The sequence below is a fragment of the Convolutriloba macropyga genome, unplaced genomic scaffold (genome assembly GCF_964194025.1).
Source record: "Convolutriloba macropyga unplaced genomic scaffold, txConMacr16.3 SCAFFOLD_757, whole genome shotgun sequence".
NCBI classification, from domain to species: Eukaryota; Metazoa; Xenacoelomorpha; order Acoela; family Convolutidae; genus Convolutriloba; species Convolutriloba macropyga.
Genome location: NW_027452061.1, coordinates 40001 through 55000, shown reverse-complemented (window position 1 = coordinate 55000; position 15000 = coordinate 40001). Strand labels below are relative to the sequence as shown.

The window sequence follows — 15000 nt, the reverse complement described above, 5'->3', positions numbered from 1 at the left end:
CAAAAAGCTTGCATTCATAGTCCAAGTGCAATTAAGTCACAAGGACATCTCACCGATTTATAGTTTGAGAATAGGTGAAGGAAAAATTTTCCCCCATTCCTCTAATCATTCGCTTTAACCGATGAAATTGCTTTGCGAAGATTTTTCAATCTTGCTCAAGCTTTTGCTATCCTGAGGGAAACTTCGGAGGAAACCAGCTACTAGATGGTTCGATTAGTCTTTCGCCCCTATGCTCAGGTCAGACGATCGATTTGCACGTCAGAACCGCTTCGGGCTTCCACCATGGTTTCCCGTGGCTTCGCCCTGCCCAAGCATAGATCACCATCTTTCGGGTCGTGTGCTACTTGCTTTGGATCAGTCATGCAATAAGAGCAAAACCGTCCGTGGTTGCGGGACACCGAATCGGCGCCCTCACCACACAAAGTAGTGCAATTCATAAAAATTACACTGTTCACTTTCATTTCGCGTGTGCGCTTTCAATGAGCGACAACACTTGCAAGCAACTCACACTCCTTGGTCCGTGTTTCAAGACGGGCTGTAGAGAGCATTGAATAGGAAGTTGAGGTCAGACAGGCAATCAAGATCAATTTATCTCATTTTGTTTAGAATCAACAAGAAGAATTCCGAGGAAAACTTCTGCTCGATTCATTAACAAGATTTGCCAAAAGACGACAACTACACTACTCGGTAGCCGAGAATATAATATCAAGGCATTGAGTATGGTAACGCTCACTCCAGTTCCCCTTCAACAGTTTCACGTACTTTTCACTCTCTCTTCAGAGTGCTTTTCAACTTTCCCTCACGGTACTTGTTTACTATCGGTCTCGCTTTATAATTAGCTTTTGGAGAGACATATCTCCAGCTTCGAGTTGCACTTTCAAACAACTCTACTCATAGGAATGAGCCATTATGACTGGTATCGAAAATGACCTTTACAGGATTTTCACCTTCTTTGATGCTACTTTCCAGTAGACATCAGGACAAATTCACCAGTCTAGCATCAAACCATACCGGACACCGAGAAATGTTGCCATTTCTCTTCCCGATGAGCTTTTCCCTGTTCATTCGCCATTACTAAGGGATTCTCAGTTGATTTCTTTTCCTCCCCTTACTGATATGCTTAAGTTAAGGGGGTTCTCTCGCCCAATTCAGGTTATGTAGTTGATTGTCTCTTAATTGGTTCACTGACCAATATGAGACAGAAACCGATTCAGCAGTTTTGTTCGCTACTACTATCAAACACAGGTCGAAGTTTCCATTCAGTCATTAATTCCAACTTTCAAATGTTGTTGTTTCAGCTTTCGCTTACTAGAAGCAACATAATACTCGCTGCAATACAGACCTCGGGAAACCCTCACCGTGAATAAGGTTCACTCACATATTTCACTACATTTTGCGTGGGATTGGAGATGAGGCTACTCGTTCTTGCTCAGTACTAGGCTGAAAATTAACGAAACTTCGTTACAAACGTTCACATGTTGATGTTTCCGCTTTCGCGTACTCGAAACAACATAATACTAGTCTTTGTAATTTAGTTTCATAATTTCAACTGTTCTCATGCAGAATTTTTGCTCATTCTTATCCCAAATTTTGACCTGGCTACTAGTTACACTCCTTGTACTTATTGCAAAATGACCACAAATTTCAACAGCTTTCACATGTTGCTGTTTCGGCTTTCGCTTACTACAGTCAACATAATACTCGTTGCAAAATAAGTGCTCGGCATCTGCAATTTTCCAAAGACGAAGTTTCGCCAGTTCAATTTTCGCTCGCCAATTATGGCTACTAATTCACACGGTACTGAGCTCAACAACATTAAATTTGTTCAGCAAGACTTTCACATGTTGATGTTTTGGCTTTCGCCTACTAGAAGCAACATAATACTCGTCTTGTTAGCTCATTCAATGAGAATAGCTTTTCCCGTTGAGAATTTTTGCCTTCAATTGGCGTTGTAGTGAGTTTGGCTACTCAGATCACCAAATACTTGTGACAATTCGAACCAGAAATGTTTTCAATTTTCACATGCTGATGTTTCGGATTCAACCTACTAGAAGCAGCATAATACTTGTATTCAACAATTTCTGTATCAAATCCCAGTTTTCTCTGGTGCATCTTTGCCAAACTATTCCAAACTGCCTGAGTCTGAATACCAATTACAGGTACTAGTAAATGCACGTTACTAAGGACTATATAGTTCTAGGTTACTGTACACAACGACGTTCACATGTTGATGTTTCAGCTGCCGCTTACTAGAAACAACATAATACTTATCGTGCATACCTTTCCATAACTTGTCCTTTTCAGATGCATTAGTTTCCCTTTGTCTTGGCTTCTACAGTCAGACTGGCTACTAGTAACAGCACAGTACTAATCACATATCGTTCTACAGTTTGCAGACAACTTTCACATGTTGATGTTTCAGCTTTCGCCTACTAGAAACAACATAATACTCGCTGTATACATTTGTAGTTCTCTATGTAACTTTCATGTGAAGAAGTTTCGCCAGTCTTTTTGACTGTCTCAAATCTGAGTCATGCTTAGGCTACTAGTTGCTTCATAGTACTTATCGCCTCGAGATCATTGAACAAAACTTGATTTTCACATGTTGCTGTTTCAGCTTCCGCTTACTAGAAACAACATAATACTAGTCTCATTAAGTTCCGTCTCTTTGCAATTTTCTTATGAAGAAAATTCGCCATCACAATGACTCCAGCAGTTCTTGATCAAGGAATGCAATCATTGATCAGAATGCTATTATTTGAATCGGTTCTGCTTTAAGTGTTCCAATTTTATTGGAAGCACCAACAATAGAACATCAATGTGTTCAATCGAGAGTTATATAACCCTGAATCGGACGCAGTCAACAGCCGAAGCCGAGACCGCCTTTTGCGTTAGAGAGGTCGGTAAACAAATCTTGCGATTCATACCGAATTAACACATATAGCTGTGCTCCTCTTCGTAAAGCGAGCCAAGTGATCCCCTGTTGAAGGATGTATTTGGACCAATCTAGTAGCATTTGGTTTCCAACAAGCTCTCCCAAGTTAGCTTACTTATTGGGCTTTTCAACCAATTCGGTTGGCTACAAGCATCATCAAAGTACTAGCCACAGTTTGATCGCAAAATTCTACGACTTTCACATGTTGATGTTTCGGCTTGCGCTTAGCCTACTATAAGCAACATAATACTAGTCATATCATAGAGCGTGATCAGCTTGTGACTTTCTCATGATGAAGTTTCACCAACAGTGTCTCACTTCGAGCTTAAATCCAGCTACTAGTAACTACACAGTACTGACTGCAACGATAACTTTTATCTATACCTTTCACATGCTGCGCTTTCGGCCAGGGCCTACTAACGTCAACATAATACTCGATATAAACTTTTGTTCATGATGCAGCTTCCCCATGCAGAAGTTTCGCCTTCAAATGCTCTCTTGGCCATATGACGTAAGAAAAGGTTACTAGTAACATCACAGTACTAGCCACAGTTTGATTGCAAAATTCTACGACTTTCACATGTTGATGTTTCGGCTTGCGCTTAGCCTACTAGAAGCAACATAATACTAGTCATATCATAGAGCGTGATCAGCTTGTGACGTTCTCATGATGAAGTTTCACCAACAGTGTCTCATTTCGAGCTTAAATCCAGCTACTAGTAACTACACAGTACTGACTGCAACGCTAACTTTTATCTATACCTTTCACATGCTGCGCTTTCGGCCAGGGCCTACTAACGTCAACATAATACTCGATATAAACTTTTGTTCATGATGCAGCTTCCCCATGCAGAAGTTTCGCCTTCAAATGCTCTCTTGGCCATATGACGTAACACAAGGTTACTAGTAACATCACAGTACTAGCCACAATTTGATCGCAAAATTCTACGACTTTCACATGTTGATGTTTCGGCTTGCGCTTAGCCTACTAGAAGCAACATAATACTAGTCATATCATGGAGCGTGATCAGCTTGTGACGTTCTCATGATGAAGTTTCACCAACAGTGTCTCATTTCGAGCTTAAATCCAGCTACTAGTAACTACACAGTACTGACTGCAACGATAACTTTTATCTATACCTTTCACATGCTGCGCTTTCGGCCAGGGCCTACTAATGTCAACATAATACTCGATATAAAATTTTGATCATGATGCAGCTTTCCCATGCAGAAGTTTCGCCTTCAAATGCTCTCTTGGCCATATGACGGAACACCAGGTTACTAGTAACATCACAGTACTAGCCACAGTTTGATTGCAAAATTCTACGACTTTCACATGTTGATGTTTCGGCTTGCGCTTAGCCTACTAGAAGCAACATAATACTAGTCATATCATAGAGCGTGATCAGCTTGTGACGTTCTCATGATGAAGTTTCACCAATAGTGTTTCATTCGAATTGGTTCTGCTTTAAGCTCTCCAATTGTTTTGGATGAACCAGTTTTGCCCTTCGAAGCCACTTTTGTGAGCTTTTGTGGGTCTTTACCAAGAGGATATACCTCAAGGCCTCTTTCAATTCCTTTAAGTTCTTTCAACTCCTTTACAGTTTCTAGGTTCACATAGCTGCAAACCTTATTTCTAGTTTTAAGTCTGGCCAACTTGGGGAGAGTTGGTGCAGACCGTGACCAATTCTAGTAGGATGCCACAACAAGAATGTGATCAACTTAGCTTGTCGATGAACCTGCCCCACATTCAAACAACTCTATCGCCTTTTCCTCGTATAGTTATATGCGAGGGCCTCTCATAGAGAGCGCTGTTAGCAACCTTTTCCACATAGACGATAAAGTTGTGAGTGTTTTGCACATGGCTGTTGTCATCACCACGTGACGAGTCAACTCAGCTTGACTCTCTACACTCCGACAAGCTTTGCACATACGCCTTTAGTTCAGTATGTGTCTTTAATCTGACTCCGGTGCCTCAAGCCGGAAAAATTGTCAGATTATGATCATTATCGGTTAGTCATCCCGATGCAAGATCGTATCGTACTGTCTTTGTCTACCTCCAGATTCCGAAGAACAGGAGGAGACTCTCCCAGACCTACATATCTGGGAGAATGTTCAGAGGGCGAGAAGCTGTGGATTACTCTCCCCTAAGAACTGACTAAACTTTACCCTCGTCCAAGGTAAGTTTATTTTAGCTAGCCTTCTATGTAAAGGATCTGAGGCTAAGCTGTGTTTTTTCGAGCCTTTGGCTCGGAGCAAGTTCAGTGGGCGCCCCGAGTAGCTCAACTCTTTCCCACTGAACAGCGCAACGCTCTGTCACTCGCTGGGATTTTTGCGTGTCGGTTCTAACCACGCGACTTGTGGACCTTTTTAGGCCTTTCTCATTCACAAGTCTATAGCTGGGCTTCTATAACCCAGCTTCTGAGATCTAGATAGCTGCAGTTCTGCTAGGCTGCTTTTGCTAACTAGTCTCCCTTTAAGCAGTCCCTTGCCATGACTGCTGAACTATGTATCCACACAAGTAGATTTTGAGCTCGATACATAATTCGAGATTGGTTGCCAAGCAATCTCTAGCGACAGAGCGTCATGCGCACTACAGACATGGCCTCTACCAGCAGCCATGCCCGAAGGAATCAATCACTGATCCTTCCGCAGGTTCCCCTACGGAAACCTTGTTACGACTTTTACTTCCTCTAGACAATTAAGCTCGATCCGCTTCATCCCGTTGCCGGAGACCGAAGTCCCAACAGTAGGAATTTGCAATTCTTGCTTAACTATCCAATCAGTAGTAGCGACGGGCGGTGTGTACAAAGGGCAGGGACGTAATCCCTATGAGTTGTTGACTCATAAGTACCAGGAATTCCTGGTTCACGTCTGCAAGTTACAACAGACGATCCCCTTGAAGCGCTGTACTTTTCTCTGATTGCCCAGTCCATTTCGGACCAAGGGCTGAGTACTCAATCTAAAAGTACACAGTGTAGCGCGCGTGCAGTCCAGAACATCTAAGGGCATCACAGACCTGTTATAGCCTCACTTCATCTGCGGTATTTAATTCCGCATAGTTCCTCTAAGAAGTGTTTGAATTCACATATAGTGAATTTCATTATTTAGATGGAGAAGATCTCGTTCGTTATCGGAATTAACCAGACAGATCACTCCACTAACTAAGAACGGCCATGCACCACCGCCCATATAATCATGAAAGATATTCAATCTGTCAATCCTTAAGATGTCTGGACCGGGTGAGTTTTCCCGTGTTGAGTCAAATTAAGCCGCAGGCTCCACTCCTGGTGGTGCCCTTCCGTCAATTCCTTTAAGTTTCGATTTTGCAACCATACTTCCCCCGGAACCAATAAACTTTGGTTTCCCGGTTAATCTCTTGCCAAGTCAAGATCGACTTTGACAAATTGTAGGTTGGTATAGTTTATGGTCAGAATTACGAGGGTATCTAATCCTCTTCAATACTCTGACTTTCGTTCTTGATTAATGAAAACATTCTTGGCAAATGCTTTCGCAGTAGTTTGTCTTGCCACGATCCAAGAATTTCACCTCTAACGTAGCAATACAAATGCCCCCGTCTGTTCCTTTCAATCATTACCGCACTCAGCCAACCGGCATCAATCGAGTAGCGGGTCATTCTCCATTATTCCATGCTTTATTATTCGATCCCAAAGGATGCTTTGAACACTCTAATTTTCTCAGGGTGAAAACACCGTTTCCACAGTTCGTCACATTTAAGTGCAAACTATTTCTTCGATGCGAAGGATGAGCGGAACGAGTCAACAGATTTAACTGAAGACCATGTTGCCGTTCTACTCAAACAGATCCAACTATGAGCTTTTTAAACGCAGCAACTATTGCATACGCTTGTAGAGGCTGGTATTACCGCGGCTGCTGGCACCAGACTTGCCCTCTACTCGTTCATCAATGGAGCTTTTAAGTCCATTCCATTCTGATTACAAACCATAAAGGTTCATATCATTATTTCTAGTCACTACCTCCTCGTGCGGAGAGTGGGTAATTTGCGTGCCTGCTGCCTTCCTTGGATGTGGTAGCCGTTTCTAAGGCTCCCTCTCCGGAATCGAACCCTGATTCCCCGTTACCCGTCACAACCATGGTAGTCCGTTACACTACCATCATAGGTTGATAGGTCAGAAATTCGGAAGTTCCGTCCCCAAGCCGAAGCTATCTGGGATCTTTCAGTTACTAGGACTCATCACGGGATGTGTCTGTACTTAGCAAATCACCCGGTGTAGTCTTGTAAAAGTCTCCGACAGTGTCGGACAATCAGCATGCATTAGCTGCAGGGTTACCGCAGTTATTCATTTAGCTTGCAAATCAACTAATAGATAGTAACTGATTTAATGAGCCATTCGCGGTTCCACTTTTTCAAGCTTCGCTTGCACATGCATGGCTTAGTCTTTCAGACAAGCATATGGCAACTGACAGGATCAATCAGTTTAATTGTACTTTGAACAATCTTTCGATTTGTTCGAATTTAGAAAGACATAGCCTTGCGGCCTCGTCAATCTTGCTTTGAGCTTTTTAAATCACGAAGAGTTTCAATGCATGCTTTGGCATGGCTACTAGTTACTACACAGTACTCTACACACTTAGAGTTACCCACGATTACACATTTCACATGCTGATGTTTCGGCTCGCGCGTACTAGAAACAGCATAATACTATGTGTACTGGTAGATAGCGCTCTGTGAGCATTTCCCATGAGCAGGTTTTGCCCTCCAAATCTCTGTTCTACTGTTACCAATACCGGCTAACAACTGTATCATACTAGGGAGAATTGACTCATGATTTAAAAACCAGATGTTCACATGTCGATGTTTCGGCTCTCGCCTACTAGAAACAACATAATACTAGTCTGTTAAAAATCTCAATCACGCCGCCTCTTCAGATACAGAAGTTTTACCTTTTATTGGTTAGAGAACAGCTTTCCAGCTGTCGACATGGTTACTAGTAACAACACCGTACTCAACACAAAAACTTTTCAACTTCACAACTTTCACATGCTGATGTTTCTGCTTTCGCATACTAGAAACAGCATAATACTTATTGTTTTGTCAAGTAATTTGTGTGTCTTTCCCATGTGAAGTTTCACCGGTCAACAATGTTTCCCTGACCAATTACGGCTACTAGTAGCTGTATAATACTAGGGAAAATGATTGAGGATTTAATATCAGATTTTCACATGTTGATGTTTCGGCTTTCGCCTACTAGAAACAACATAATACTAGTCTGCTAAGAAATCTCGCTCAAATTGCCTTTTCACATACAGAAGTTTCACCTTCTATTGGTTAGAGAACAGTTCTCAGCTGTCGACATGGTTACTAGTAACAACATCGTACTCAACACAAAAATTCTTCAACTTCACAACTTTCACATGCTGATGTTTCTGCTTTCGCGTACTAGAAACAGCATAATACTTATTGCTTTGTCAAGAAGTGTGTGTGTCTTTCCCATGCGAAAGTTTCACCGGTCAGCAATAATTGCCGTGTCCAATTAAGGTTACTCATAGCTGTATAATACTAGGGAAAATGATTGAGGATTTAATATCAGATTTTCACATGTTGATGTTTCGGCTTTCGCCTACTAGAAACAACATAATACTAGTCTGCTAATAAATCTCGCTCAAATTGCCTTTTCACATACAGAAGTTTCACCTCTTCTTGGTCACTGTACAGATGATGCTGTCTGTTCTTTATTTGGTTCTGCTTATTATAAGGAGGGGCATCACTCCTTCCTCCTTGGTTTGCATGCATTAAGCCTGCTTTGTGAAAAGCGTATCTTTCTAGCTTTTCTTCGCCTTACTCGAGTAGGACGATACAATCCAGACATTAGTCAGTCTTGGTGTAAAGTCACTGAGTATTATTCGGTTCTGCTTTATTCAGCAATATGCTGTATAATTGTTGTAATTTGCGAACATATTTGTTCTCAGTTCCGAACTACTAGCGACGACAGATTACCAGCGGTCATGAGCCATCAAGGTAGTTCTTTGGTGCATCAAGTAGAGAGGTGCCATCAAACAACACTTCCCTAATAATGCTACACACATAGAATTTGCTACAGTGCAGCTTTTTACTTTGCAAAATTTGCGCACAAATTTTGCATAGAATAAATGTTTTATCAAGATTTTTAGATCCCCTCCCTTGAGAGAACGTTACTCCTTTAAGTGAACACCCCGCGGCGTCCTGTTGTTATTGCTTATAACCATTTCGCAAGCCGGAGGCATAATGCACTACGCAAGCCGCTACTTTGGCACAGAGGCACCTAGTTTTACACCCGGGACTTCAGGTGGCCCAGTTTTACACCCAGTACAGCGGTGCCAGTTGGTAACCCGGTGGATCCTCGGAGACCAGACATGATCATAGATCAAACCCGATGTATGCTACTCCTGAACGTATAGTATCTCCACTGTGCAATGAAATTATCGTTCGTTTCGGGCCTTCCTATACGTTCAGCAGACAATCGCTAGGAATTCACCTCGTGACCCGTGGTGACCACACTGGATTTCAAGTTTATTGATTTGGACAGACCTGTCATTTATTTTGCTTTTCAGCTTCAGTTCTGCTCGATCTAGCTTGCCTAAGGCTTGATCTCGCTTTGCTCACCCCTGTAGGAGCCTCTACTAGTACCACTCGGAGTAATGGGGAATCCACCAGACCTAATCGATGAATGCCATCAAACAACAAACATCATACCCGGCTTCATCAGGCATATTTTATTACTTCCGAGAGGTACTTTAGTATCAGATCTTTCTCCATGCCTCTTATGAGGACCCGTCAGACCTTTCGGTTTATCGTTTAGCTTCAGTCCTGCTCGATCTAGCTTTCCCAAGGCTCGATCTAGCTCTATTCGCCCCACTAGAGGGCTCTCTAAGACCCCTCGGTCTTAGTGTTAGCTCCGGTACTGCTCGGTCGTGCTTGCTGAAGGCCCGACCCAGCTTTAGTTAGATTCTCGTACTTTCTCTTGGCCTCTCTAGGAGGACCAGACAGACCTCTCGGTCTATCGTTTAGCTTCAGTCCTGCTCGATCTAGCTTGCCCAAGGCTTGATCAAGCTCTATTCGCCCCGCTAGAGGGCTCTCTAAGACCCCTCGGTCTTAGTGTTATCTTCTGTAATGCCTAACCAAGCTTACTACAGGCCTTGGTCAGGTCTTTATCGGTCACCGATTAGTAACAGACCAATCATAGGGCCTTCCACCCTATCCGGGTTGAGGTCTTTAGTCCAGCCATATTTTGACAAGACACCTCTCCCTAATAATGCCCCACACATAGAATTACTGTCCATGCAGTATTTAACTTGTGTTTTTTTCTAAAATTTGATTTTCACTTTTTGGAGGTTCATTTGCTCCTCTGACACTCTTTCAGCTTCAATCTTACTCGATCTAGCTTTCCCAAGGCTCGATCTAGCTCTATTCGCCCCACTAGAGGGCTCTCTAAGACACTTCGGTCTTAGTGTTAGCTCCGGTCTTGCTCAATCGTGCTTGCTGAAGGCGCGATCAAGCTTTAGTTAGCTTCTCGTACTTCCTCTTGGCCTCTCTAGGAGGACCAGACAGACCTCTCGGTCTATCGTTTAGCTTCAGTCCTGCTCGATCTAGCTTTCCCAAGGCTCGATCTAGCTCTATTCGCCCTGCTAGAGGGCTCTCTAAGACCCCTCGGTCTTAGTGTTAGCTCCGGTACAGCTCGGTCGTGCTTGCTGAAGGCCCGATCAAGCTTTAGTTAGATTCTCGTACTTTCTCTTGGCCTCTCTAGGAGGACCAGACAGACCTCTCGGTCTATCGTTTAGCTTCAGTCCTGCTTGATCTAGCTTTCCCAAGGCTCGATCTAGCTCTATTCGCCCTGCTAGAGGGCTCTCTAAGACCCCTCGGTCTTAGTGTTAGCTCCGGTACAGCTCGGTCGTGCTTGCTGAAGGCCCGATCAAGCTTTAGTTAGCTTCTCGTACTTTCTCTTGGCCTCTCTAGGAGGACCAGACAGACCTCTCGGTCTATCGTTTAGCTTCAGTCCTGCTCGATCTAGCTTTCCCAAGGCTCGATCTAGATCTATTCGCCCTGCTAGAGGGCTCTCTAAGACCCCTCGGTCTTAGTGTTAGCTCCGGTACAGCTCGGTCGTGCTTGCTGAAGGCCTGATCAAGCTTTAGTTAGCTTCTCGTACTTTCTCTTGGCCTCTCTAGGAGGACCAGACAGACCTTTCGGTCTCTTGCTTAGCTTCAGTCCTGCTCGATCTAGCTTTCCCAAGGCTCGATCTAGCTCTATTCGCCCCGCTAGAGGGCTCTCTAAGACCCCTCGGTCTTAGTGTTAACTCCTGTAATGCCTAACCAAGCTTACTACAGGCCTTGGTCAGGTCTTTATCGGTCACCGATTAGTAACAGACCGATCATGGGGCCTTCCACCCTATCCGGGTTGAGGTCTTTAGTCCAGCCATATTTTGACAAGACACCTCCCCCTAATAATGCCCCACACATAGAAATACTGTCCATGCAGTATTTAACTTGTGTTTTTTCTAAAATTTGATTTTCACTTTTTGGAGGTTCATTTGCTCCTCTGACACTCTTTCAGCTTCAATCTTACTCGATCTAGCTTTCCCAAGGCTCGATCTAGCTCTATTCGCCCCACCAGAGGGCTCTCTAAGACACTTCGGTCTTAGTGTTAGCTCCGGTCTTGCTCAATCGTGCTTGCTGAAGGCGCGATCAAGCTTTAGTTAGCTTCTCGTACTTTCTCTTGGCCTCTCTAGGAGGACCAGACAGACCTCTCGGTCTATCGTTTAGCTTCAGTCCTGCTCGATCTAGCTTTCCCAAGGCTCGATCTAGCTCTATTCGCCCCGCTAGAGGGCTCTCTAAGACCCCTCGGTCTTAGTGTTAGCTCCGGTACAGCTCGGTCGTGCTTGCTGAAGGCCCGATCAAGCTTTAGTTGGCTTCTCGTACTTTCTCTTGGCCTCTCTAGGAGGACCAGACAGACCTCTCGGTCTCTTGCTTAGCTTCAGTCCTGCTCGATCTAGCTTGCCCAAGGCTTGATCAAGCTCTATTCGCCCCGCTAGAGGGCTCTCTAAGACCCCTCGGTCTTAGTGTTAGCTCCGGTACAGCTCGGTCGTGCTTGCTGAAGGCCCGATCAAGCTTTAGTTAGCTTCTCGTTTTTTCTCTTGGCCTCTCTAGGAGGACCAGACAGACCTCTCGGTCTATCGTTTAGCTTCAGTCCTGCTCGATCTAGCTTTCCCAAGGCTCGATCTAGCTCTATTCGCCCCGCTAGAGGGCTCTCTAAGACCCCTCGGTCTTAGTGTTAGCTCCGGTACAGCTCGGTCGTGCTTGCTGAAGGCCCGATCAAGCTTTAGTTGGCTTCTCGTACTTTCTCTTGGCCTCTCTAGGAGGACCAGACAGACCTCTCGGTCTATCCTTTAGCTTCAGTCCTGCTCGATCTAGCTTTCCCAAGGCTCGATCTAGCTCTATTCGCCCCGCTAGAGGGCTCTCTAAGACCCCTCGGTCTTAGTGTTATCTCCTGTAATGCCTAACCAAGCTTACTACAGGCCTTGGTCAGGTCTTTATCGGTCACCGATTAGTAACAGACCGATCATAGGGCCTTCCACCCTATCTGGGTTGAGGTCTTTAGTCCAGCCATATTTTGACAAGACACCTCCCCCTAATAATGCCCCACACATAGAATTACTGTTTATGCAGCTTTTCACTTGTGAAATTTTTAATTTTCGCAATTATTATAGAATAAGTGTTTGCGCAGCTTTTCATAGGTCGAGCTCTAGCTAGCTAGCTCAAGCTAGCTAGCTAGCTCAAGCTCAAGCTATCTAGCTCAAGCTCAAGCCAGCTAGCTCAAGCTCAAGCTAGCTAGCTAGCTCAAGCTCAAGCTAGCTAGCTAGCTCAAGCTCAAGCTAGCTAGCTCAAGCTCAAGCTAGCTAGCTCAAGCCCAAGCTAGCTAGCTAGCTCAAGCTCAAGCTCAAGCTAGCTAGCTCAAGCTCAAGCTCAAGCTAGCTAGCTAGCTCAAGCTCAAGCTAGCTAGCTAGCTCAAGCTCAAGCTAGCTAGCTAGCTCAAGCTCAAGCTAGCTAGCTCAAGCTCAAGCTCAAGCTCAAGCTAGCTAGCTAGCTCAAGCTAGCTAGCTAGCTCAAGCTCAAGCTAGCTAGCTAGCTCAAGTTCAAGCTAGCTAGCTAGCTCAAGCTCAAGCTAGCTAGCTAGCTCAAGCTCTAGCTAGCTCAAGCTCAAGCTCAAGCTAGCTAGCTCAAGCTCAAGCTCAAGCTAGCTAGCTAGCTCAAGCTCAAGCTAGCTAGCTAGCTCAAGCTCAAGCTCAAGCTAGCTAGCTATCTCAAGTTCAAGCTAGCTAGCTAGCTCAAGCTCAAGCTAGCTAGCTCAAGCTCAAGCTAGCTAGCTCAAGCTCAAGCCAGCTAGCTCAAGCTCAAGCTCAAGCTAGCTAGCTAGCTCAAGCACAAGCTAGCTAGCTAGCTCAATCTCAAGCTAGCTAGCTCAAGCTCAAGCTAGCTAGCTCAAGCTCAAGCTAGCTAGCTAGCTCAAGCTCAAGCTCAAGCTAGCTAGCTCAAGCTCAAGCTCAAGCTAGCTAGCTAGCTCAAGCTCAAGCTAGCTAGCTAGCTCAAGCTCAAGCTCAAGCTAGCTAGCTCAAGCTCAAGCTCAAGCTAGCTAGCTAGCTCAAGCTCAAGCTGGCTAGCTAGCTCAAGCTCAAGCTAGCTAGCTAGCTCAAGCTCAAGCTAGCTAGCTCAAGCTCAAGCTCAAGCTCAAGCTAGCTAGCTAGCTCAAGCTAGCTAGCTAGCTCAAGCTCAAGCTAGCTAGCTAGCTCAAGTTCAAGCTAGCTAGCTAGCTCAAGCTCAAGCTAGCTAGCTAGCTCAAGCTCAAGCTAGCTAGCTCAAGCTCAAGCTAGCTAGCTCAAGCTCAAGCTAGCTAGCTAGCTCAAGCTCAAGCTCAAGCTAGCTAGCTCAAGCTCAAGCTCAAGCTAGCTAGCTAGCTCAAGCTCAAGCTAGCTAGCTAGCTCAAGCTCAAGCTAGCTAGCTAGCTCAAGTTCAAGCTAGCTAGCTAGCTCAAGCTCAAGCTAGCTAGCTCAAGCTCAAGCTAGCTAGCTCAAACTCAAGCTAGCTAGCTAGCTCAAGTTCAAGCTAGCTAGCTAGCTCAAGCTCAAGCTAGCTAGCTAGCTCAAGCTCAAGCTAGCTAGCTCAAGCTCAAGCTAGCTAGCTCAAGCTCCAGCTAGCTAGCTAGCTCAAGCTCAAGCTCAAGCTAGCTAGCTCAAGCTCAAGCTCAAGCTAGCTAGCTAGCTCAAGCTCAAGCTAGCTAGCTAGCTCAAGCTCAAGCTAGCTAGCTAGCTCAAGTTCAAGCTAGCTAGCTAGCTCAAGCTCAAGCTAGCTAGCTCAAGCTCAAGCTAGCTAGCTCAAGCTCAAGCCAGCTAGCTCAAGCTCAAGCTCAAGCTAGCTAGCTAGCTCAAGCACAAGCTTGCTAGCTAGCTCAAGCTCAAGCTAGCTAGCTCAAGCTCAAGCTAGCTAGCTCAAGCTCAAGCTAGCTAGCTCAAGCTCAAGCTCAAGCTAGCTAGCTAGCTCAAGCACAAGCTTGCTAGCTAGCTCAAGCTCAAGCTAGCTAGCTCAAGCTCAAGCTAGCTAGCTCAAGCTCAAGCTAGCTAGCTAGCTCAAGCTCAAGCTCAAGCTAGCTAGCTCAAGCTCAAGCTCAAGCTAGCTAGCTAGCTCAAGCTCAAGCTAGCTAGCTAGCTCAAGCTCAATTGGGAGCGCTTTTCTCGCACTCTGATTGGCTGCCACTGTTAGGCCATTTGGGAGCGCTTTTCTCGCACTCTGATTGGCTGCCACTGTTAGGCCATTTGGGAGCGCTTTTCTCGCACTCTGATTGGCTGCCAGTGTTAGGCCATTTGGGAGCGCTTTTCTCGCACTCTGATTGGCTGCCAGTGTTAGGCCATTTGGGAGCGCTTTTCTCGCACTCTGATTGGCTGCCAGTGTTAGGCCATTTGGGAGCGCTTTTCTCGCTTTTCTCTTCAGCTTACTTCAGCTAATTTAGAACACAACCGAACATTTGTAGCAAGACACCGCACAACCTTGGCTGCTTG

At 44.9% G+C, this 15000-nt stretch overlaps 1 non-coding gene and 1 pseudogene across 1 annotated transcript in view; both read right to left on the bottom strand.

Annotated features, from left to right (window-relative positions):
* The window catches only part of LOC142357147 (large subunit ribosomal RNA), a 3522-nt gene extending 2365 nt beyond the window's left edge, over positions 1 to 1157 (bottom strand). The window contains exon 1 of the ribosomal RNA XR_012761559.1: positions 1 to 1157. This exon is cut by the window's left edge and continues 2365 nt beyond it. This is a non-coding gene — a ribosomal RNA (large subunit ribosomal RNA).
* Positions 1158 to 2840: 1683 nt separating this feature from the next.
* Positions 2841 to 2992, bottom strand: LOC142357150 (5.8S ribosomal RNA; annotated as a pseudogene).
* Positions 2993 to 15000: the final 12008 nt, after the last annotated feature.